The sequence below is a fragment of the Trachypithecus francoisi genome, unplaced genomic scaffold (genome assembly GCF_009764315.1).
Source record: "Trachypithecus francoisi isolate TF-2019V2 unplaced genomic scaffold, Tfra_2.0 Lachesis_group11, whole genome shotgun sequence".
Classification (NCBI taxonomy): Eukaryota; Metazoa; Chordata; class Mammalia; order Primates; family Cercopithecidae; genus Trachypithecus; species Trachypithecus francoisi.
The window spans coordinates 104,792,942-104,819,986 of record NW_022681456.1 but is presented as its reverse complement, the minus strand read 5'-3'; the positions used below and the strand labels follow the sequence as shown (position 1 = coordinate 104,819,986).

General features: G+C 39.3%; 1 protein-coding gene across 2 annotated transcripts in view; it reads right to left on the bottom strand.

Moving 5' to 3' along the window:
• Positions 1–27,045, bottom strand: part of ITPR2 (inositol 1,4,5-trisphosphate receptor type 2) — a 493,382-nt gene that overhangs the window by 112,402 nt on the left and 353,935 nt on the right. The gene's annotated exons all lie outside the window — the stretch shown is intronic.

The following is a 27,045-nucleotide window of genomic DNA, read 5'->3' as shown; positions in this document are numbered from 1 at the left end:
GGTACCCAATCAATGTTGAATGGAACCCTATATGATAAAGCAAGGATAGCATTCCTATTATATAGACAAAATGCAAAAGAATTAAGGAATATCTCGATGATTGTGAAATGCATAAAAATGACTGATGTCAATACAGAGTTTTCCTGGTCCAAATTAACAGTTTACTGAAAGCACAATACAATGTCTTAGAAACCAATTAACATATGCTCAATAGTTTTTAAAGGATTTAGTCCCCTATACACGCAATCTGATTCAAAATATTCTGTAGAATGAATGCACTGCCAACCAAAGATATTCAGTTGTCTCAGTGATGGACTCTTTAGCCACATTTGTCTACGCCACACTTTTATATGCCACGTACCCTTTTATATGACTTTAAAAAAAAAGAAAAAAAACCCAGCATCCAAAGCAGCAATCACACCATTTACTATTATGTGCTTTGGAAACCAAAGGTAAAAATACCTGGTAAGTTTCTGCACAAGTATGGCACATCTGTGGAGAGTTGTAACAATAAGAAATCTAATTTAGATCCTAATTAAAAACTGAAAAACTGCTAATGAATATATTCAAGGACTGCTGTCTTATGATAGCCAACTTTACCACTGACAAAGATGCTCCCAACGGGACATGAAATTAGCTGATGTCACTATACAAACATGTTTTAGAAAGCCAACCAACAATCAATATTAATGATAATGAGAGTCTGAATTTGGGCAACTACATTGAATGTTAAAAGGGGGAAATGCCATGGGGGGAATCTCTGGGTCTTAGAAATACTTATATTCTACAACAATCTTTATGAGCCAAAATAGTAGCAATTGTTTTATATATGGTGCGCAAATGATGCCTACCCAGTTAGTATGCAGTTTCAAAAGAATTTTAGCAACAAGGAACACTTATTAGGTCATTATTACAAATAGAAAAACTAGGCCTGAGATAATGTATTACATATCACAATATTAAAGTTTTATAACAATGCAATGAATACATGGGTAGGTATAGTGCATGCATACAGATTAGTGAGGAGAGGATCCAAAGCATTGGTGGATAGTCAACCTTAAGAAAAAATAAAGACATTCCCCACAGGAAAGACTACCAAGAGATTCTTTCATTGTATGTTGAAGACAAAAGGAAAATCATGCATATCATTATCAATCATGACACACTTGTAATTTAAACATAGATGCATCACTCAATAGGAATAAAAACATGTATATGTATATATTCATAAAATACAGACAGACACAGAAGTGCAAACCTTATACATAAACATATATAACCTGCAACAGAGTCTTTGAGCAACACCATGTATTTTTTGAATCCAAGATTAGGGAATAAAGATGACAGACTTGGGCTTTTTATTTTTAGTGGCATCCTTTATTATCCATTTCACATTTATCTTCTTATTACTAGGATTTTAATGTTCATTTCAGTTTGGGTCCAAGTAAGGATGGAGAAAAAAAATCAAGAAACCATACTTCAATGACATTCAATAATAATTATTCCTTACTACTTTTCATCTGTATTTTCTTTATGTGAGTTCCAATTTTATTAATTGGTAAAACTGTGACATAGCAATTGGCTTTCTCAAGATCACAAAGTGAGCTGGAGCCTGAAGTCGGAATAATTGCCTTGTATATTCAGGCAATTGTATTACAATACAATGCCTTCATGCCAAACACTACCCCTATTTGAAGCAGAGAAAAATCAGCAGAAGGGGGCAAAAACTAAGGCTTTACCTATTCTAGTGTGCAAAATATGGAAGCCTCCTGTTTTCAAAACATCTACTTTTTTTTCTCTGATTCTGTGACCCTGTAAAGTGCAAAGCACGGTTTTAGCTACCGTGGGATGATAGAGATGAGCAATATTTATTTTCTTCTTTCAGGCAACCGACTTTCTAGTTGGAGGAATTAAAACAATGATAGAAATGTGATTAATACAAGGAAAAATGAGGGCAGAATTACAAGGAATCACATTAGATTTGGTGGCACGAGGAAAGGAACCATTTAAGAAGTGCATCTGATAAAGGTTTTAAAGAATGGATGCACTGTCCAGGTAGAAAGGAGGAAGAAAGAATGGCATGAGGAAGTGGTTCTGCATAGAGAGAGGGATCCCATGAGCCAAGCCATGGAGGATGGGCAATGAGAAGAGGACTAGAAGGGAATTGGGAGCCACACTAAATGCCTGTGTGAGTTCAAACACAGAATACTGTGGTGGGTTGAATTGTGTCCAAATCAAGCCAAAAAGATACACATGTTCAAATCTTATCTCCTGGTACCTATGAATGTGATCTTATTCAGAAACAGGAGTTTGCAGATGTGATGAAGTTAAATGAGGTCACATTGGATTAGGGTGGGCCTTAATCCTATGACTAGAGTCCTTACAAGAACAGGGAAATATGGGCACAGTCAGACACAAAAGGAGAATGCCATGTAATGACACAGGAGATACTGGAGTGATATAAGCCAACATATGCCAAGAACTGCTGGCAAACACCAGACACTGAAAAGAGGCAAGGAAGGATCCTCCTCGAGGGCCTTCAGAGAGAGCATGGCCCTGCTAACACCTTGGCTTAGGACTTTCAGCTTCCGGAACCGTGAGACAAGAAATGTCTGCCATTGCGAGCTTCCAAGTTGTGGACATTTGTTATGGCAGCCCTAGGAAGTTAATAAAAACCACCAAGGAACTTTTCTCTTGAGTATGGCAAGGTAAACTGAGATTCTATTCATCTCTTTTTTCCTTTCTCTTAAATACGGAATTTGGGGATAAGACAGGATCCATTTGGGCATGATGCCATCTGCCCAGGGTTCCTTGCAGTACTGTGAGGTCCTTCATAAAGAACACAGACCACAGAAAAAATAACTGGTCTTCCCAAATACTGATGCCAGAATTACTCCTCCGTTAGTAGGGTCAGAGTCCTGTGAGAAAGAAGAAAAGGCTTTCCCACATGAGACTCAACTGTGTGGTCTCAGTCAGAAAATATTCACTATGGCTCTATGGCAAGTGAATATTTGGTACTTAGACCACTTTAGAAGAAGATCAGCTTCAGGAATTCCTAGGAGGGAGGAGCACATTCTCCCCACTTTAGTCAGCAGAATTGAGGCAGCCAGAAACCACCAGGAATATCCAGCATAAGTCTGAAGCTAAACAATCCAGAAGACACAGGAATCGCTGTATGCACTCTTTTCTCAAAGAGGAGATAGTAGTTTCCGGAGGGGTTGAGAACCTTAGAGTGCAGCGGGAGGGGAAAGTCAGGAGGGAAAATGGGAAAGGGTATGAGATGGGCCATGGGAAGCAGATGAAAGCCCTTATATCCCACCAAATAGTACAATGGAATGGATTAGTTAGAAAAGCTAACAAATCTGTCTTTCTTGGAAAGTTAATTCTTGTCCTTCTTTCTTTCCCAGACACCCTTGTTCCCTAGTCAAACAGAGTTGTCCACATCATCTTGAGCAGATTTTGGTATATAACTGGAATGGAAACAGAAAGAAGCAATGTTCATGTTTCTCAACTTTCAAAATAGGTTTTTGAGAATCTAAAGAGAAAGCCTTAAAGAAAGCACAGCCAGAAGGAAAATGTGGCAGTGGACAGAAAGGACAGCAGGGGTGATCATTCCAAAGAATACAGACAAACCTCGGGAAGAGACAACACAAACTCTCGAGTACCTTGCAAGACAGCTCTGGAGGATTCATGGACAACCAGACCAAAGGACCACAGACCCAAGGGAAATCATGAGCTCTCAAGACAGCTTTCTCTCAATACATACACACACACACACACACACACACACACACACACACACCACAAACCCCACACACTGTAGGAAAGTAAGGAACTGATCCCTTCCCTCCCCAGCAGTACTGAAGGAGCGACTCTAGAATGCCACCAGCATCACTCTGTACTGTACAACCTTCACCCAAGGAGTTTTAAAAACATTGTAAGTTACATTTATCTATTATCTTTTTAAAAATCCACTATGGTTCTTAGATATCAGTTTGTTATTTCCTTTATAATGGTAGCCAAACTAAGACGAAGATAGGTGCAAAATAACAAGAAATTTGCCAGAATTAAAAAATGAAACAAACATGTCCTAATTTCAAATGATTTAGACTCTTACTCATTAGGGTCTGTGTTAAACTATAGTAAAATTGATAAAAGACCTTAGTGATGATAATAAATAAATGATTCATGACAGCTCAACCCTTGAAGCAGGGCAAAGCAGGAGAGATAAAAAGGAGAAAAACGTTCCACAAAAAATGCACTTTAAAATGATTTAGGGCAGTTTTCAGTAAGTATGCTATCTTTGTACTATGATTTTATCATCAAGCATTACAACGTGTTGTGACGTTTGATGGAGCTAACCTTCCTACAGATGGCCAACACTCATCCTAATAGAATGGTCCTCAAAATGGGGTTTCTGGGACAGCTAAATAGCATTACCAGGAAGCACATTAGAAATGCAAGTTCTCTGGCCCCACCTCAAGCTTTCCAAATCAGAAACTACAAAGGAGTACACCCCTCTCCTGCTGCACCCCACAATCTGTTTTAACAAGCCCTCCAAGTGATTTCAATCCTGCTAACATTTGTAAACCACTCTTCTAATAGATAGTAGATGTTATCACCATAAGCAATTTGGATTCTTGAGTGAAAATCCACCAGTTTTTCTTTTTTTAACCAAATTTACACATAAAAGAATCAAGTATTTTTAAAGAAGTTTTTTTTTTTTTTTTTTCCATTAAAAGCATACAGGAGAAATGTTAACATGTAGATACTCTATAACATATTTACTGAACACATTTTCAAAAAAATTGAGATTAGGATCAGAAGTACAAAATATGCTCCACTTAATTTTAAACAATTGGCTATGTGTCACCCATAGCTTCTAATTTCTGGGCTCATGAATTTCCATAATGCTTTGCATGGAGTGTGTCACCCAGAATGCATGTGTTGGAAATTTTGTCCCCAGTGTGGTGATTTTGGGAGGTAGGGTCTTTGGGAAGTGATTAGGTCATTAAGAGGAATTAATGCTGCTCCTGAGGGGACTGGGTTAATTTTCAGAGGGAGTGCATTCTCGCTCTCAAGGGACTGGACTTGGTATCTTGAGAGCAGGAGGTTATGCAGAAAGGCTGCTTTGGGCTTTGCCATGGTAGCACATGCTTGCTTCCTTTTCCTTTCTCCACCATGTGATGTTGCAGCACGAGACCCTCACCAGAAGGTGACCAGATGCAGATGCCTGCATCTTGGACTTCCCAGTCACTAGATAAATCTCTTGTCTTTATTAATTGCTCAGTCTCAGGTACTCTCTTATAGCAACAGAAAATGGACTAAGACATGTACTAAAAGAGTAAAAACTACTTTAATCCCAGGAGGTTTGTATAATTATATGTAATATATATGAAATATATTAGTTTATGAATTAATTTATATGTTTATTTTCATTAAAAGAGATAAAAAATTTATCTTGTAAAACAAGATTTTTCCCTACAGTTATTTAAGGCAAATTTTATTCTTTAGTTCCATTTTCAATTAAAACAGGTTATACCTTCTCCTACTTCTTCGATACTTCAGAAGCTACTGATTTCAGATTTTATAAATAATTCATCACTTTAACGGAAAATGCTTACTATTTTGTAGTTTTCATGTGAAATTTAATGAGGTATAATTCTTAATTGGTTTTGATATCCATGTAAGAATATATATCAATATTTTCCGAGTGACTAAAATGAAATGAAACAAAATAATGTGTATGTAGATCATCTTATCTGAAATCAGTATTCCACCAAAAATATTCTAAAGTAATCATTACGGTAGTGTCCTAGTCAAAAGAGTTAAAACATTTCAGGGTGAGGAAGCAAGAAAAGAAACTAATTCCACATGTGAAGTGGGGTTATCTACAGCACAGATAGACATAGAAACTGATTTCTGGGAAACCCTGAAGTTATGTACACTAGGAGTTTTTGCTTTCATTATGTAGAACTGATGGAAAAGAGACGTCTCTTTGACCTTATTTCTTTTTGATGTAACTAAAGACAAGTCTTTGAAATTTCTGGGTGTCACTACTCTCACACAGGAAATAATATGCTTTCCTCAGATCCAGAGATGACCAGGTAATATTACTTGAGTTGCTTCTTCCAGCATCCAGAAATGAATTTGCTGGATATTTCCCATCCATGTCCCCTCCCACACATTTCAAGGGTGGTTTGGGAAACACTAGCAGAACAGAAGAATCTTTCTCCATGATAATTCAGACAATATGTGAGTATGAAATATTCTTCATTTGATTTTAGTATGTCCTCCACCTAGAATGTAGTTTACAGAAGGACAGGGATTTTGTTTTGTTTACTGTTGTATTCATAATCTAGGACAGTGTCTGGCACAGAAGAGTTGCTTAACAAATACTTTTTGGATGGATAGATGGATGGACGGATAGATGGAAGAATGGCATAGAGTATTTTTTGCTTGTTTATTAGTTCAATTTTAATGGCATATGTGTTTAATTTTCTGAAATAAATTGAGTTTTTAGAAAATGATGAATTACAATATTATATGCAAATATGAGAAAGGTGGTGTTTTATTTGTTTGATTGTTTGTTTTTTGAGACAGAGTCTTGCTCTGTCACCCAGGCTGGAGTGCAGTGGTGCAATCTCAGCTCACGGCAACCTCCGCCTCCCATGTTCAAGCGATTCTCCTGCCTCAGCCTCCTGAGTAGCTGGGACCACAGGCATGTACCACCATGACCAGCTAATTTTTTGTATGTTTAGTAGAGACGGGGTTTCACCATATTAGCCAGGATGGTCTTGAGATCTCCTGACCTTGTTATCTGCCTGCCTCAGCCTCCCAAAGTCCTGGGATTACAGGCTTGAGCTACTGTGCCTGGCCAGAAACGTTTTAATTCCTAGTCATTTATATACAACAATAAGAAAAATGGGAATGATAGCATCACTTATCTTTTAAAAGCATTCTGATTCTTTCACTGTTTCTGGGGATTTTTTTAAGGCAAACACCAAAAGGTGAAGAAAGTCATCTTTTTGAGATGTTGGACCATGTTAAAATAGTACCTGTGGTTGACTGGGAAAACTTAGAGAGTTCCTGTTCTCAAAGTAATTGCTGTGGGGCATAGGGGGTGGCTTCTGATCGACACTGAGAAATGATTTCTGGCTTTATCACTGACCTTTTATGGTAGCACGTTCAAGTCGTTTGACCTTTTTATGTCTAATTTACCTAACTGTGAAATAACAACACCTGCAATAATATACTAAAGAGAATTACTGTAGGATCTGTGCTCTTAATGTTCCTTAAGTTCCTGAACCAATGAGGCTTAGTGAAGAGCACAATCTTACTATTCTACTTTTCTCTATGATATACCTATTCCAAGAATGAGTCAATTGCTTTTCTGTTGCTCATAGTCTTGACAAAGCCACTTTAAAGTGGGTTAATTAGAGGCTTGAAATTATAATGATGAGTTCCGCAACAGTTCTCACACTGCCAGTGTGCGCTCAGGAATCCAATCTGAAGTGTGCAAATTAGCCAGATGTAAAATTGGGGGTGGAATGTGGGGAGCTGAGAAGAAGCACTATGAGATAATTTTCAGGAACTTTAAGCTCAATTGCTTGAAAGCATTTCAATTTCAGGTTTCTTCAGCTTTCTATTTCTGAGTTACATCAGACTGAGAAATATGCCATTGTTATCTCTCTGTTTAACTGTCTAATCAACAGCTGCTAAGAAAAAAAAAAAGGTCAGCTTTTGTGAGATAGAGTGGTTCTTAAAAGTGAGAGAATTACTGCTCAAATGAACTTCTGCATTTCAAAGGCAAACCAGGCAAACCTAATAACGGAGGAAATGAGGTGGCAAGGTGAATTTCAACTCTAAGTAGGGATTCAGATCAGTTGAATTAAACTGAAAAGAGACAAAGAATTTTGAGCAGATATATTTTGTTACTTGTTCATTCTGTGACACCCAACACCCTTTAAATGTTACCTAGTCATTCAGAAGTTAAATGACCCAGGTTGCAAATGAAAAGACAGAGAGCGCATGAAAAGTAGGAGAGGAAGGGAAGAAAGAGAAAATGTAAAGAAAAACTCATTTAGAAAAACTTATTGTCCTTTCTTAAGAAATATATAACCAACTGGTAAAGAAGCCATTTAAAGAGGGGTATTGAACATAAACATATAGGTATATGAACAGTTACTGCCTGCATTGTAAGTGTCTTGGGGATTATACAATGAGGTCATAAATTATCTATAAGTAAAACGATGTTATTAATAGTTTCAGATACATGAAGTACTTTATATGCAATATTAACATAACATAAAGACCCACTTCTCTCATTCAATACTAAAACAGAATTCTTCTATGACCTAAGCCATCATGAGCTAAATACAATAATTAATATATGCCTTGTATGTTCATTCTTTCAGAGGCATTTGAACCAGAGTGACTCCATCTTAAACAGGGGCTGGATAAAATGAGACTGAGATCTACTGAGCTACATTCCCAGGAGGTTAGGCATTCTTAGTCACAGGATGAGATAGGAGGTTGGCACAAAGTACAGGTCACAAAGACCTTGCTGATAAAACAGGTTGCAGTAAAGAAGCTGGCCAAAACCCACCAAAACCAAGATGGCAATGAAAGTGACCTCTGGTTGTCCTTACTGCTCATTATGCACTAATTATATTGCATTAGCATGATTAAAGATACTCCTACCAGTGCCATGACAGTTTACAAATGCCGGGGCAATGTCAGGAACTTATCCTATGTGGTCTAAAAAGGGGAGGAACCTTCAGTTCCAGGAACTTCCCACCCCTTTCCTAGAAAACTCATGCATAATTCACCCCTTGTTTAGGATATAATCAAGAAATAACCATAAAAACAGCCAACCAGCTGCCCTTGGTGCTGCTCTGTTTATGGAGTAGCCATTCTTTATTCCATTACTTTCTTAATAAACTTGCTTCCACTTTGCTCTATGGACTTGCCCCAAATTCTTTCTTGCACAAGGTCCGAGAATCCTCTAATGGGGTCTGGATCAGGACCCCTTTCTAGTAACAATTCTTTTTTTTTTTTTTTTTTCTGAGACAGAATCTCGCTCTTTCGCCCAGGCTGGAGTGCAATGGCATGATCTCCACTTACTGCAACCTCCACCTCCCGGTGTCAAGCGATTCTCCTGCTTCAGTCTCTCGAGTTGCTGGGATTACAGGCACGTGCCACCACGCCCGGCTAACTTTTGTACTTTTTAGTAGAGGCAGGGTTTCACCTTGTAGGTCAGGCTGGTCTTGAACTCCTGACCTCATGATCTGCCTGCCTTGGCATCCCAAAGTGCTGGGATTACAGGTGTGAGCCATCGTGCCCAGCCTTCAGTAACAATTCTATAATTGTTAATGAATCTCTGATGTATAACAAATAGTGCTCTAGGCTTCCGGGTTATAATAGTGAACAAAACAGACCAAAGCTCCTGCCCTCCTAGAGCTAACTTTCTGTTGGGGGAGGAGACAGAAACAAATATATCATCTATCAAAATGTGGAAGTGCTAAGGAGAAAATAAAGCAGAGGATGGAAGTAACGAGCACTGGGGGATGGAGGTTGCCATTTTAAATCAAATGGTTAGAGACCATTTTAACAGAAACTTCTAGATACAAAGCAAGATTATGAAACAGAAACTTATAGACACAAAGTAGGTTATTGACACCAAGGCACAGCCAGGAGGCCAGTGTGGCTTGAGCAGAATAAGTAAAGAGGAAAGTGGCCAGAGAGAGAGGGGAGATGGGGAAGAGGGCCAGGTCATATTGGGAGACTTGTGAAGCCAACACAAGAGTTGACTTTTGCTGCGGAAGGTGTTGAGCAGAGAGGTGACATAATCTGTGTTACATTTTTAAGGGTTCACTGTTGCTACTGTGTTAGAGAAGACTCTACAGAATGCATGGATGAACAGAAGCAGGAAGAGTCAGAAGCCTACTGTAAATAATCCAGGTGAAAGATGGTGCTCGTTTGGACCAGGTAGTAGTGAAGGATGTGGGCAGATTCTGTAACATACGGTGCAATGAAGAGGGGCAGTCACAGACATGGCTAGAGGGTGAGATTGTACAGTGGTTAGCATCGCGGGCTCTGGACAGACCTGGGTTCAACTCCACTGTATCCTCCTTGTTAACTGAACAGCCACAGGGAAATCATTTAGCTTCTCTAAGCTTCACTTTCTTCTTCTGCAAGTGAGGTTCCTAAGAGTACTTTATGAATATTTACCTCAGAGAGTTATTGTGATATTTAGATGAGACACAGCACCTGACACAAAGTAAGTATGTATTACGCTCGATAAATATGAACTAAAATAACAGAAAAAAAAAAGAGTAACCAGGAGCATGCTCACTAAGGGTTGCCTGAGCATGCTGGTGAGCACATACATACTCTGTTTTATCAGAAGCTATGGAAATATTTGGTGAGGAGACAGACAGGAGCAGCTGACCTTTTAGTGTAATTAATCATTTTGGCTTCCCTGTGGAGAGTGGATTGAAGAGGGACTTAACCGGAGACAGAGACAGGAGGCTACTGCAGTTGTCCAGGCACAAAATGAAGATGGCAGCAGGAAGACACTGGCAGTACTAGTGGAGAGGAGTGAGCAGCTCTGCCAGGCTGTCCGGGTGAGGACGGTACAGGGGGCCTGGTGAATGCACTTCTAGTTGGTAGCTGCTTACAGAACTGTGCCAGTCATGAAGAAAAGGGGCTCTGAGTTATTTTAGGGAGAGGCTGATGATGACATCAAGACTCAGTTTCCCTGCAACGCAGCACACTCAGATCGGAACAACCAAGAAAGGAAAATGTCAGGGGCCTCCAGGGGAAGTCAGAAAGGGCCTGGTTGCCTGTCACCACCTGCACCCAAAGCATTGATATTTTCTTGATATGTGTGTTTATTACTTTGTTCTCCCTTGGTTTGTGTCAGTGTTAAACATGAGGGCGTGATCAACGATAAAAACAAGATAAACATGAGACACTTCTAGAATCAATGATATAGCTAATAAAATGAGGGGTGATAGAGGGGAACATTTTCAAGGAAAACTTGCCCAAATAAAAATTGTTTTCTGTTGAAACTACATAGACATGAGTTTGTTTATTCCTTTTGGAGCTCATTTGTGAGCCCTCTTGCAGCATCCATTTAGGATCTGAACACTGAAGCTGTCTGAGTCTGAGTACTTCCTACCCTAATGAGCTTCAGGAAGGCTGACGTGCCTCTCCTTCCTGCTTGGGTCTTGGTGAGCTAAGCGTGAAGGCCTCGCCACAGCTCCCAAACCCACTGACATTTAATTAGCACAGTCGCTGTGATCCCATAGCGGGCCTTCCCCGATGAGAACTACAAAGCACCGCACAGAGTGGGCACAACACAAGCTAAACAAATTCCTAGTCTGGCAGATAAAGAGCTGCCTTTGCAAATTGGACCCTGTGAATATTTCCTATCAGTCCTTTACTGGTACTGCTTTTAGGCAATGCTGCTGTGCTAAGGGGAAACAAACACAAATATGAGGAGCCTCAGGAAATCTAGGAGGGTGGACATTTTAAACGTACACACACTTCTGCTGAAGAGCAATTGCAGTTTATTTAGGGAACAAATAACACACTTGCTCAGTGACAGCAAGATAATCTGCGCTGTAATGCCACCAGTGTTTCTCTGATTCTCCCCTCTTCTCCAGGTTTTAGAACTGATATTTTGCCCTCATTCTGCTTAAGATAGGGATCTGAAGAGGACACGCTGGCTGAGCTGCTTTGAGTCACTGCTTCTCTGACTCTACTGTGCATTCTGGCGTGTGGCTGCTTTGCAGGTAGTAAATCCCACAGCGTCCTCTGTTCATTGCGGTCCACTTTGTGTCCCTTACTTCCCCTCCATCAATAGATTGTTGTTAGAAGGCTGCTGGTGACCTGCTAGGGGCCAAAGCCACGGGTCTGGTTTACAGCTACACCTCCTTTTTTGAGTTCTTAGGGTCTTTGGCCCCACCCTCTTTTGTGAATCTCTCTCCTCCCTTGCTTTTATATCACATTCCCTCGGGCCTCTCATTTTCAATCGATTTCTGTGGGTTTCAATTCCTCCTTTCCTTTAAAGTTTGCCATTTCTCAGGATTCAACTCTTGATCTTTTACTCCTCTCATTCCAATTGATCTTCCCAGGAAATCTCATCTACAACTGCAAGTTCAAACAGCATCTATATGCCAATGTCTCCGTACATCTATGTTCCAAGCCTGGCTCTCCTTCCTGAGAATCAAGGACATAGAACCAACTGCCTGTTGTACACCTCCACCCCAGTGTCCCATCGGTTCCTTAAATACCAAAAGTCTAGAACTAAGCTGCTCCTCTTTCCATTTCACCACAAGCCTCCTCTGTCTCCAGTCTTTTGAAATGCAACATCATCTGTCCACCAGCCAGCTTTATACCTAGAACCATCCAAGACTCTCACTTCATTTTCTCTCACCTTAAGGCATTCCCAGACATTCAATCAGCTAGAGATGAAGTGGTTCTTGGACATAGGAAAGGGCAGTGGTTATGGATTCTCCTTGCTCCTGGGATACAGGCCAAAACCCTTAGCAAGATCTGCACGTCCTCCTGATCCGGCCCTGCCTCCCTCATGTGTCTCACCCCTGGTCCTCTCTCTTATGGCACCCTAGCTATTCTGGCCATTTCTTATTGTTTGGTCATTAGGACTTTGCATATAAAGCAGTAAGAGACTCCAGATTCTCGCATGGCCTTATGGGGACAAGAAGTGCACGCCCATGGAGGAGAGTGTTGTGGTTTTTACACGTTTGTTTTGGTGCAAGCTATTTTTCAACATATATTTTCATGTGTATAAGTGGCAGAGGTTAATGTCTTTAATTTCTGAGAAGGAGAGTTAACAGAAATGAAGTTAGCAACAATCAGCTTAGGTTGGTACCAGGAAGGTGGAGAGCACAAAAAGAGAAGGAAGGGAAGGAAATGAGAAGAGGCTGTCTCTGGATCAGATGATCAGGCTATCAGACAAATAGGGAAGGAAGCTGAGAAGGTGAAAAGTCTGGAGTAGCTTTTTTTGAAACTGTGGTCTGCAGACAACTTCAATAAAAATATCCAGGATATATGGTAAAAAGCAATTGCAGGCCCTACTCCAGATCTTCTCAATCAGAGTCTCTGGGGTCAGAGTCCCGGAATTTAATGCACTACAACTTGAGAACCACTGCTTTAGAGCTCAACTCTAATATACAGTGTTCCCCAAGTTGTATATCAGATGGAAGCAGAAGACTACCTTTGCCCCCAGCTAGGATTCTTTAGTTTGCCCTCTGACCTGGATACCTAGATCTATCTCATTTCAATGACTTCTGCCTTCATTTCCCCTTCTTCTGCCTCTGTTCTACTTGATTCATCCACACACTGGTTCATACTTGATTCATTCCTATTCTGAATCTACTGAATGAACATGTGCCTGCCCTGTCCATTGTTAGTCAATTCTCATTTTTGATCAGGCTTCCACTGTCCATAGAATGCTTAAATCACAGAACTGCAGCAATCAGAGAAAGAACCTCTGGAGTGTTCTTTTTGATGCAGTCAGAACCTCTACATGTATGTCACTCTGTCTATAGGCATGTGTGTTAGTTACATTCACATACAAAGTGAATTAAACACTATAAATATAAGCATGAAAAATATTTAAAAATAAATGACTCAGTTCTCACAAGGATATTTCAGATATGGGACACAGGAAACTTCTCAACTGTGAAGATTATAAAAATAATCTAAAGAAGGGTTTGGCCAACTAAATACAGCTCCTAGGTCAAATTCAGTGTGCCACCTGTTTTTTAAAATAAAGTTATATTTGAACACAGCCAGGCTTATTTGTTTACATATTGTCTATGGCTGTTTTTGCTCTAGAATGACAGAGTTGAGTATTTGCAAAAGAGACAGTATAACCTGAAAAGCCTAAAATATTTGCTATGTAATACTTTGCAAATCCCTGGCATAGTAACAGAAACCTGCAAATTGTTTTCAGGTCTCACACAGCTGACAACAAGAAACAGAAAAGCATAGATAGATAGATAGATAGATAGATAGATACATACATACATACATATATACACACACACATATATAAAGTTACATATATGTGTATAGAGATACATTTCTAGAAGTTTTCTGAGACCAGCTAATTTCATATTTCTAAAATCGATCACATTTGTCAATAATATAAATCCTGACAAGGGACTTTTCAGAATTTTCCCCTACCTTATAATTTCAAATAATCACTTGGTTGTGACATAGAAGGGGAGGTTTTTTTTTTTTTTGGTCTGGCTAAGGGTTACTATTTCCCTTTCCGAAGCCTGACTTTTTTTTTTTTAGCTCCACAATTTGTCTTTCAGCATTAGTTTGTCACAATGCTCTGCCACTTTGCTGTGCTCTGTAAGTAATTCTGAAACTCAAAATGCACCAACAGCCATATAACAGAAAAGCTGAGCAATCTCATCACATAATAGTAAGACTCATATACCTACATGATTCCATGGGCTACTACACAAGGAAAACTGACTTTTTTTTTTTTTTTTTTTTTTTTTGAGACAAAGTCTTCCTCTGAAGCCCAGACTGGAGTGCGGTGGTGCGATCTCAGCTCACTGCTATCTCCGCCTCTCAGGTTCAAGCGATTCTCGTGCCTCAGCTTCCTGAGTAGCTGGGACTACAGGCACATGCCACCATGCCAAACTAATTTTTGTATTTTTATTAGGTTGGTGCAAAAGTGATTGTGGTTTTAGTCATTGGTAAAAATAGCAGAGACATTGTTTCATCATGTTGGCCAGGCTGGTCTGGAACTCCTGACCTCAAGTGATCTGCCCACCTCAGCCTCTCAAAGTGCTGGAATTACAGGCATAAGCCACTGTGCCTGGTGGGAAAAACTGTTTTCATACACCACTTTGATATTATAGTACTGGATCTACTGACTAAACGGAATTAGTTGGCTCTCTCTGTCCTGACATTCTGTCCTAGCTCATACTTCCTCAGTGTGCCTTCAGGATAAAAAGTCAGCTATATAGTTAAGCTTTGTTTTTTTTTTTTTTTTGAAACGGAGTCTCGCTCTGTCGCCCAGGCTGCAGTGCAATGACTCCATCCCAGCTCACGGTAACCTCTGCCTCCCGGGTTCAAGCAATTCTTCTGCCTTAGCCTCCCAAGTAGCTGGGATTACAGGTGCCTGCCACTATGCCTGGTTGATTTTTGTATTTTTAGTAGAGATGGGGTTTCACCATGTTGGTCAGGCTGGTCTCAAACTCCTGACCTCAAATGATCCACCTGCCTCAGCCTCTCAAAGTGCTGGGATTACAGGTGTGAGCCATGGTGCCTGAGCTATAGTTAAGCTTTCTTCATTTATGTCTGAGCAGGAAAAATAAGTTAATCAATAAATATTATATGCAGATACATGCAAGTACACACATAAACCCATATATATACAGAATATTACTTAGTGCTCTGACCTAAGTATTTTTATATTGGCTTATGTGTTTACTAATTACATTTTCTCATGGGTTTATTTATAATTGATTTATCTGCAAATACTTGCATAATAATGTCAGGTTATAAATGAATAAAAGTACAATCAATAAATAATCATTTTAAGACTTATTGCTTTGGGGTTGGTGGATATTTCTTTTTTTTTTTTTTTTTTTTTTTTTTTGAGACGGAGTCTCGCTCTGTCGCCCAGGCTGGAGTGCAGTGGCCAGATCTCAGCTCACTGCAAGCTCCGCCTCCCGGGTTTATGCCATTCTCCTGCCTCAACCTCCTGAGTAGCTGGGACTACAGGCGCCCGCCACCTCGCCCGGCTAGTTTTTTTGTATTTTTTAGTAGAGATGGGGTTTCACCATGTTAGCCAGGATGGTCTCGATCTCCTGACCTCGTGATCCGCCCGTCTCGGCCACCCAAAGTGCTGGGATTACAGGCTTGAGCCACCGCGTCCGGCCAAGGTGGATATTTTCTAAAGCAGACTTCTGTGCTATTTATCTCTGCATTATTCTGTTCAGCATTTTATAGAATCATTACCGTCTCATTTATTTTATGGCAACAGAAGTAAGAACTAAGCACTGTGGCCGGGCTCGGTGGCTCATGCCTTGTAATCCCAGCACTTAGGGAGACTGAGGTGGGCGGATCATCTAAGGTCAGGAGTTTGAGACCAGCCTGACCAACATGGAGAAACCCCATCTCTACTAAAAATACAAAATTAGCTGGGCGTGGTGGCGTGCGCCTGTAATCCCAGCCACTCGGGAGGCTGAGGCAGGAGAATCGCTTGAACCGGGGAGGCAGAGGTTACAGTGAGCCAAGATCACACCATTGCACTCCAGCCTGGGCAATAAGAGTGAAACTCCATCTCAGAAAAAAAAAAAAAAAAAAAAAAAGGACTAAGTACTCTAAGGAACTATTAGCAGAAATGTATACTATATCACATTTCAATAAATATTTCTATGCAATTAGTTTTTGGTACTTAAAATCCTTCAGAATTTGATAGGACGTGTTCCACCCTAGCTACCTCCCACAGTTGCAACACACGGCTTTCTTTCTTCTTGATGTAAGGTCCCAGAGAAGCTGGCTGTCACATACACACACACAGCATGCTGAATATTGCCCCCATCTCTGTGCATATTTTCTCTATGATGAAAATGCTTTCCTCGGTTTATCTAAATCTTATCAATCCATAAGATTCATCTAAAATGCAAGCCCCACCACAAAGCCTTATACAGTAACTCCAGCCAATATTAACCTATTTCACCTGTTTCCTTTCTAGCCATCTGTAGCAGCAGTCCCCAGCCTTTTTGGCATCAGGGATCAGTTTTGTGGAAAGCAATTTTTCCACGGACCGGGGCGTGGGGGGAATGGTTTTGGGATGATTAAAGCACATTATATTTATTATGCATGTTATTTCTACTATCGTTACACACTCACCATAATATAGAATCAGTGGGAGCCCTGAGCTTGTTTTCCTGCAACTAGAGGATCCCATCTGGGGGTGAACAGAAGACAGTGACAGATCACCAAGCATTAGATAAGGTGGACGTAACCTAGATCCCTCACACAGTACAGTTCACAACAAGGTTCATACTCTTATGAGAATCTAATAGCACCACTGACCTAACAGGAGGCAGAGCTTAGGTGGTCATGCTTGCTTGCCTGCCACTCACCTCCTGCTGTGTGGCCCGGTTCCTAACAGGCCACGGAATGGTACCCGTCTGGGGTTTGGGGATTGGGAACTCCTAACCTACAGCACTTGTTGACTATCACAGTCACTCATTTACTTACTCTCTCACTCAGTGAATCAGAAGTATTTACTACATCAAACACAGTACTATGCACTGGGTAACATTCATGAGTAAAACCTAACTCCTGCCTTTATGAAGTTTGGAGTCTGGTGGAAGAGACAAGTCAATAGGCCATGTGAATTTGGTGATATATGTTCTATGATCACAGCAGGCATGGCGTGCCATGGGCACACGCAGGAGGGACATCCACCCAGGCTTGGGCTACAGGAATGCTAAGGAGTTGAGGCTATGGAGTCTGAGTGTCTGGGGTATCTGAGTTGTACACATGGTGGGAGGACCAAGAGTTCTATTATGGATAATGTTAAGTGTGAGATGCCTAAAAAGACATCCAAATGCAGATCCTGAGCAAGCAGTTGGAGGAACCAGTCTGGTGTTCAGAAGACAGGCCCACGCTGAAGATGTACATTTGGAATTTATCATGGTACAGCTGGTGTTTAAAGTCATGTGACTAAGTGACATTCAGGGAGTGAGCGTCGATTAAGAAGACCAGACATCCATGGAATGGATCTGACTAGAACACCTCTAACAGAAGCCAGAGAAAGAAATAGAAGCCAGTGAAGCAGGGGGAAAGACCAGGAGACTGTGCTGGGCAAAAACTAAGTGAAGAATATTTCACAGAAAGTAGAGTGGCCAACTGTGTCAAATGTTAGTGACAGGACAAAAGATGTGGAATGGGGGCAACCTTTAGACTGGTCAAAGAAGCAGTGACTAGTGGCCTCACCAAGAGTGGCTTAGGTGGCACAGTGAAAATGAAAGCCTGGCAGAAATGGGTTAGTGAGAGAATAGAAAGTGAGGAATAGGAGACAGCAATTATATACAATCTTTTGAGCACTTTTGCTATAAAAGACAGCAAGTTATGAGCCAGTGGGCTAGAGTTTTTTTTAAAGAAGCAGATTTGCATGCACGAATGCTGAGCAAATGATCAAATGAGGGAGTACAGAGGGAAAGCGATATCTCTCTGTTCCTCTTGCTCCCTCTGGTGCTCTCTCTCTCTCTCTCTCTTGCTCTGCCACACTCACTTTCCCAAGCACACTCCTAACCTGAGATCCCAGAGCACCTCAGATACCCATTTTTCCTAGGACTTGATGCAATGTGGTTGTTTTGGTGTCTCCCTCCTGTAATAAAGGTATACTCCATGGGGAAGAGACAATGCCTCCTTTCTATATCCCATGCATTCCCTACCCACCCCACAACTGCATCTATAAAGCACATGCCCCAAGAGGAATCATGTGGTCTCAAAGAGGGAGACATCCCTGCTAGCACGAAAGCTCCCAGAGGAAAGGGATTTGGGTGTCTCTGCTCACTACTTTATCTCCAGCCCTGAGAGCAGCAGGCTTTTCACATACCTGAGCAAGTAGGATAAGTCTATTTTCAGTGATTTAATATGATAATCTCTTCATGTTTACAAAAGTTGTTTTTCAACTAAGTTCATATATTAGAAAAGTCCTACATTATCAAAGTCTGTCTATAGAGTGAATGTAATATCTATTTTCATAATGGCTGTTGGATTAAACAGACTTCAAGATTAATTACATTCACTCCTGCTAATAAATCAGAAGTGTTGATCATTGTCTCTGAGGACCAAAAGACAGCTATGTGCATTATTTCATCTGGTGTGTTCTACAGAATGGTTCTGTCCATTCTGTGTTGTACTATATCCTTGCATAAACTCCTTTCTGAATTAAATGCCAGTAGAAAGTTGGTCATTAATGAATACTATAGGTATCAATTATACTCTTGGTTACCAAGAAGCTCAGAGCCACCACTGATAAACTGTAAGAATGTTAGCCAAGACCTCTGGTGTACTTAGATCCTCTTTCTTTCTCATGGCTTTTGATCTTGTATTCTAACAAGCTAATTATACACATGCATTTCTCATTCAACCTCAAATTCTGTTTATAACTGATGACATGTAAATAAATACATAAATATCTAGTAGCTGATTAGTTATTGTTACATCATTTAAAACATAATTGAATCCAGTAAAAGAGCCATCACAGTCCAACTACTCTCTGGAGCTCATAAGTCTCTGAAAGTTTACTTTGCAAATGCAGCTCACTGACAGCCATCATATTTTTATAGATGAGAAGGCTGAAGCCAGAGAAGTTAAGCGATGTAAATAGCTCACAGAGAAAATACAGGGTGCAGGGGTGGAATAATAGCTAAGCTGTTTGCATAATATTCTTGGTACAACATTCTAGCCAACATATTACTGAGCTACAAGTGCCTCTGTGAGTTGAGAAACCCAGCTGTGTTTTCTACGTTCTGCACTACAAGCAATAATAAAGATGAAGTAATGGTAAGTTACTTAAAACCCTTCAAAGATATTAGAGATGGAAGTTATGTATCCAATTACAAACCATCCTTCTGCATCTACAAATAAAGTAAATGAAGCAATGCTGATTACTACATATTAGCATAAGAAAATAGAAGCTGCAGAAAGGGGAAGAGCATAAATCTCTAAGGAAAACACTGTAAGTAGTCTGAGTGATGGATACACTTCATATGGTTTCAGTATAAATTAAACTTTAGCTATTTGGAGTAATTTACATGCATATCCCTTAAAATGAATATAGCTCAAGCAATTGCAGTTAGTTATTAGAAACAGACTTTTTAAAGAAAAAAGTGGACTAATGAAGACTATCAGGAAATCCAGAAAATTTCTTTAGCATGTCATAAAGAATCCCTGTCCTTAAAACGCCATGGCCATTCCTACCATTCTCTCTCCCTCTCTCTCTCTCTCCCCCGCCCGCCTTGAAAGTTAAGAAAGAGTTATTGACTTGGATTAGGGATAAGGTAAAAATTCAAAGGTCTGAAATATACTAGGGAGTGCTATGCATTTTCCTTTTCCTGGAAAAACTAATCATAAAAGCCTTGCCTGATAGCTCCAGCTCTCCTATTAGACTTTGAATTCAACGGATAGTCAAAGCAGGCAGAAGGAGAAGTCGAAGACACAACAATGGCATTTTACATTGCTAGAATTCAGACTGATGCTCTAATAATTACGTCACTCAGAAATAAATATATATCTAACAAACATGGAATGTTAAGCAAACAAATAATTGCTTCCACTTCATGATCTTTATATCAAACCAATAATTAGTGAGTCCCATTTCAATCCATTTCCTAGATTGCATTGTTTATTGTACCCATTAACCATCAATTTGAGAGGTCATTTAAATGGCCATAACCCAAAGGTTCTTAGTTGCTCAGTGAAAGATACGGAAGTGCCTATTGGAGAATTTAAATCTACTCTATAATACCTAGGCATTTTTTTCCCATTATACTTTGTGGAAAGTTTCTTTTGTAAAAATAAGGTCTCCTGGGTGTCCAGATTTTGTGGATCCACTATTAATTTAGTAGCCAGATCCGATATACGTGAAACAAAGAACAATTCCAGGATAATATACAGCATAACCTAGTGTAAAAGTAAGTATGTGGTTCTAGGTGGACATAACAAATGTAAGAAATCAAAACAAAGAATAGATAGTTGCTGGCTGTAATTTATCTAGGAAATGGGTTAGGCAGGTCTCAGTTTGAATCTTAAGGGTATGAAGGTAACACTAAGATGAATTGTAACAATAGGAGGAGATATTCTATTAGTAAAAGAGAAAGATGGTATCATGAAGAAAAATAAGAAAAGTGCCTAGCAAGAAAGAAGATATTATAGGGCCTGTTGATACAGAGTTTACTAACAATATTGGCAAAGAGTAATGTATAAAACTAAAAAGAAAGTCAGGAGCAGTTAAATAAGACTATGGATTGCCAGCATGCTATTAGAAGCTTTGTAGGAGTCTACTAATCTTACATAGTGGAGGTATTATCTAGAAATATTATCAGCATGCATGCATTTTTGCCAGAAGTTATTCCTTCAAACTCTTCTAGAGTGTCTGCTATATTCTAGGCACTGTACTTGACATGGAAAAAAAAAAAGATAATTGTATCTGTACCCAAGAAATGTGTGCTCCAGTGGCAGAAATTATCATTAACTTTTATCATGGTAATGATAATAACAGAAAAATATCTTTATTCAGTTTTTTTAATTATAATACTTAAACTATATCAAAGCTTTAGAGTATATCATGTCCTAGACACTCATTCATTCATCCTTCAATTATTCATGCATTTGTGCAACATTTGTTAAGTGCCTACGGAGTCATTACAGTTATCAAAGATGTTTACATAATTCAAATTATTGTAGTTTACTTCACATAAAAACATATGTAGATACCACACAAGATCCCTACTAATATGACCAAAAGAAGTTTCTCTCCCTAAAATATTTTTGGCTCCTTTTTGCAGAAGTTCTTCTGCCTGCCTGGACTGTCTTCCTCCATTCCTCTCTTTCAAGATTTAGTTCAAATGTCACCTCTTCCAGGAAGCTCTCTTGACTCCTAGGGGAAGTACACCTTGTACATAACCTCCAAGTTAAGACATGCACATTCAACTATAATGATTTATCTCTCTCGCTCTTCCTTTTATATACACTTCATTGTGAGCTTCTTGATTGCATTTTTAGTCATCTTTCCATCTTAGAAACTAGCACAATGCCTGACGTAAGAGGTGTTCAATAAATGTTGTTGAAAGTATCTTATAATAAATAAGCCTGAGGTGAACTGCAGGTGATTAGTATAATATTCAAGTACTAATAGCTGGCTGGGGGAAGGGTCAAGCTACCCAGGCCTTCTTTTGCTCCTTTAAATATGCCAAGCTCATTGCCACTTTCAAGCCACTGGGATGTTGCCCTGCAAACCCCCCCACCCCCATGGTATCCTGCTGGCTTTTGATTTTTGACTTAGATCTAGTTTAAATTGCTCTTCAGAAAACCTCCAGATCAGCCAATCTCTAATAGCCTCTAGTAACTGTCTTTCACCATGATCTATTCTTATTCACTGCATAGCTTATATGACCATCTGGCATCCTTCTGGTTCATTGTCTACTCTTCACTGCTCCCAGCCAGAATGCAAATTCCCCGAGAGCTGATCTGTTGTGGATCTTCTTTACCACTGCACTCCTAGTATCTGGCACAGTGCTTGGCATCTAGTAAGCTCTCAATGCATCTATGAAACTCAATGAAACAAAGAATGAGAAATGTAAATCCTTTACTCCACAGTGGTAAACTGATGGATCGAGGGCCGCATTCAGCTTGCTGCTGAGTTTTCTTTGGCCTGTTCAGTGTTTGTAAAAATCCTGAATGACCTGCCAACTTTTAAAAGTTAGGAGATTCCAGATTTTTACAAAATTTCAAAATATAGGCTTCTTTTGAAATACTGGAAGAAGTGGAAATTGAGGGCCTGCGAGCCCAGTTGGCAAGTCAGCAGAAGTGAGTAATGGCTCCCTGCTTTGGAAGAGGAACATCAGACTGTCTCAACCTCATCAGCCCCTAGATCACTCATTCACATACTCTGTCTGACCCTGAAAGTGGCTAGATTTTGGCCCTAATCTCTTCTACCAAAGCTTTCTCTGTGACCCACACTCTACAGCACCCTCCTAAAATTCCTGCAAATCCTGCCCTCATGGATTGCTGTCACACTAAATTTTGGAATATGTCTTTATAGATGAAGCATCAGAACTTTCCTTCTTATTATTTTTGCATTATGACATGGAATTATATAATCATATAATTACATACAAAACCTGAATTCATTATACAACAGAAGAAAATCTAGGTGAGTGTTTAAATGATCTCGAGGTGCTGAAAGAAAACTATTACGAAAACATTAAAGCCAGTAAATCAGAAAGAAGTAAATATAACTAATACGACTGACAAAAAGTTATCCCTAATTAAACTTCATTAAGGAAAATGAACCTTATAAAATAAGAGATAAATATACTTTCAAGTAATTCACAGAAGAAATACAAATAACCAAAGAACATATTAAAAGATAGCCCATTTTACCAGTAATCCAAAAGATATAAATCAAAATGCGATTCTCCTTTCATCTATCATATGCTAATTCATTCAGCAAACATTTTTGTTCCAAATACTATCAGTGTGGCCAGTATTTTTTTAAATGGTAATAATTTTAGGATTCAGTAAAAGAAGTACCATCATAAACTGTGGAAAACAATTTTACAGTATGCATCAGGAACCATAAAATAGTTACTACCCTGTGACCCAGTAATTAAACTTCTTGGAATTTATCCTAGAGAAATAATCAGTGTGGCAGACAAAGATTAATGTATGAGGATGTCAATCATGGCATAATTTATAATATCAAATACATTAGAAACCTAAATGTCTAACAATAAGAAATGATTACACAAATCATGGTACATTCAAATGAGGAACAATTATGCAGCATTAAAATTATGTTTTCAAAGACCATTTAGTGATATAGGAAAATGCTCATGAAAAATTTTCAAGCCTGCATTTTGAAAAGAATTAAATGTAACCAATCAGAGTGACCCATTCTCTCTTGCCTTATGATCCAGGAGTTATTTTTGCTTCCTACAGCTTGCTATCTAATACTTCTCCCCAACCTGAAAAGCATATAACATTTCTCCATATGCTTCTTACTTCAGGTAGGCACTAAATGCAGGGTCTCAAACAGAAGAACAGAAATTGCTTCAGGAGAGAATGAAACAATATGGTTTAATATATTTTGGACATACACAAAGTACTGAACAGTTTTCTGGACTGTGTGTAGAGGCTGTTTCTACAGAAAGCAAGAAAAGAATGTAAAAGACCAAGAGTAAAGCGGACAGATGGGGCAGAGGCATAAGGAAAATATGCAGAAGATAGAAAGTCAAAAAGTGCAATTAGTTGGATTTTAAGGAAATTCTCTGCACAACACTATAGTATTAGAAGTTAAGAAATTCCCTTTTTGAGGTATTTATAGTTTTATGTAGATCAGACAAGACACTTACAAGAAGCATTATTTGTTTCTTGTAACACCAACCACAGGAAAGGCCAAAAGGGATGTCACGGCAGAAAAAGCAGAACTACCTTACTACCATGAAAAGAACAACAACAAAAATTGAAAGTCTGAGAGCACCAGAATAAACTGTCTGCACAAAAGATGATTATAGTAAAACAAAGAGGAAGTTGCATCTTGGTTTTGGAAGTACTGAACTGTGCAAAGCCAGAAACCAATTTGCACAGTTATTTGCCTGCAGGAGCCCAGTGATTGCATATCCACAACGAAAACAGTGGAAACTGGACTCTACCAAATCCCTATAGCACAGCTACATGGCCACTTCTGAAGCAGTGCTTACAACCAATCACTCCTTGTGAGTTTGTGGAGGACAACAGATTCATGAGGAACTTGGCAACAATCTTAGGGATTGGCCTCCTAAGAAACCAAATATGACATCCTAGCCTAGAGAAAGCCAAGGAGTCACTTGCAGAAAGATCAGCAGAGCACAATGGTCCCTCTTCTGTGAGTAAAAGCTCATAATTTTTCATGAAAAATTGGTGAAGGGGTTACCCCATAAATAATACATTTATATGGTGGCCAGGAAATGACTCCTTGTGTCACTATAAAAGAATAAGCAAGCAATTGCTTAACTCTACACTATCAGTTACATACAACTGGCCTACTTTCCTTCCATACCTGTGCCCTTTTTGGGTTCTAACAGGGACTCATGTAGACTCTTATTTAATATTTAATCTTTTACAGTGTAATCACGAGGCTTAAAGTATTCAGCAATTCAGAATCTCCTTTTCTCTTTATTCTCTTTCGTTTTGATGTTTGTTCTCTTTCTTTTAGAGGCCTGGCTTTGTTTCTGTACTTCCGTATTGGACTTTCATTGCTCTATAAATCATTGCTTTTCCAACATTTTTCTTCCAGGAAGTTAAAAAAAAAAAAAAACCAAAAAAACAAAAACAAAAACACATCAATATATCCACCCCAATCATTTTCATATCATTGATTTCTCTTCCTTTCAACAAGTTGTTTTAACCCCTTGTAACACTTTTTTTTTACCACTTCTAAATTTCCACTTTTTGGACAATTCCACCATCCTTTTTGCACATGTCTATTCTCCTCTTCAAGCACTGTAATAAACTCAAATTCATTAAAATAATTGGCCTTTATGCCATCTTCATTTTGAATTTATTTCATATATAGGTTGCTTTATTTTTTTCTATCATCTTTCCATCTCTGAGCAGTGCTTGCATTCTTTACCCTCTTTGTCCATTCTTCTCAGCATGTAACAATGTCTTTTTTAAAAATGTGTATTCTGTACTCGGTTTTTGTTGTTGTTGTTGTTGTTTGTTTGTTTTGAGACAGAGTCTTACTCTGTCGCCCACTGGAGTACAGTGGAGCGATCTCAGCTCACTGCAACCTCCACCTTTCAGGTTCAAGTGATTCTCGCACCTCAGCCACCCAAGTAGCTTGGATTACAGTCATGTGCCATCACACCCAACTCATGTTTGTATTTTTAGTAGAGATGAGGTTTCGCCATGTTAGCCAGCCTGGTCTTGAACTTCTGACTTCCAGCGATCCACCCACCTCAGCCTCCCAAAGTGCTGGGATTACAGGTGTGAGCCACTACACCTGGCCTGCATCCTCTACTCTTATGCTTGGTCTACTTCAAACTGAAGTGACCTAACATAAGTCTTTGCTTTACCTTGACATGTTCATTGTTACCCCTAAGACACTGGTCATCTGAGATTGCTTTTTTAAATTTCTTAATGGATATGAGGTGGTTCATTCATTGTCTGCTGGTCAATCTGTCACTCTGCTGGCTTCAGGGCAAGCTTAGCTGGTCTGGTTGTTCATTCCCCACTCAACAGCTACACAGTCAGACCTTATTCATGCAGCTGCTCACTCGTGCAAGAAGACAACCTCCCCCACAAACAGCAAGACTATCTTGCAGTCAAGAAAACAGAGGTGGCTCTATTTCCCCACTTTCTTCTGAAACTTACTACTGCTCATTTTGACCTTGTCTTTTTGACCTTGCTCACCTTCCTTGTCTCCTTCCCTCCACAGTGCTACAGCGTCTAAAGTAACTCCTTGACCCTGTACACATATGGCTCAGCATGTTTCTGTGTTCATTCTAGTAGCAAATATGATTTTAATTCTCAGCCTGGGATTTTTTTCTTTCTACTCACATTCAATCTCTAGTCATCTCTAGTCATTCCTTTGCTAGACTGACTCACTTTGTGTCACCTGACTTCTCTTTCTCTCTAAAATGACACCTTTTCCACATCCTAAATCTCCACTTTCTGCTTCCTTCAACTTGTCCGTTATCCTGGCTTTCAGTTGCTCAGCAGCTAAAACGCTCATCTGTCCAGCTAAAACTCATCTGCCCTGACCACTTTCTGTTCTACATAGGCATTTTGATACACTATGAGAGACCTTAAAATCTTCTCAATGAGCCAGATATATTATAAAACAATAGTGGTGTCTTTTGTTAGTATCTTTCAGAATCTGACTCCCTCCTGGAAGGCTTTGTAACAACTATAGTCAAGTTCACATGTATTAGACATTTATAGAAAGGGTAGAAAAGGACATAAGAAATGTCTAAAGAGCAATCTTAAAAATAAATCTTCTGAGAACCTGACTTTATATCTATTGATGTTTATTCAATCAACTGATAAAACATACAGGGAAACAGAAGGGAATGATCGCCAATGGGAGAAAATGATGAGAAAGAAAGAGCAAGTCTCTAACGTTTGAACTTCATTTTGTAAAAACAAAGGAGCTATCACAGACAAAATCAAATTGGCGAATGTACATTTAAAATGTTTACCTCCTAAACAAATTTGCAAAATGCCAATTTAACGTTGATCTTCATGTTAATGGTATTA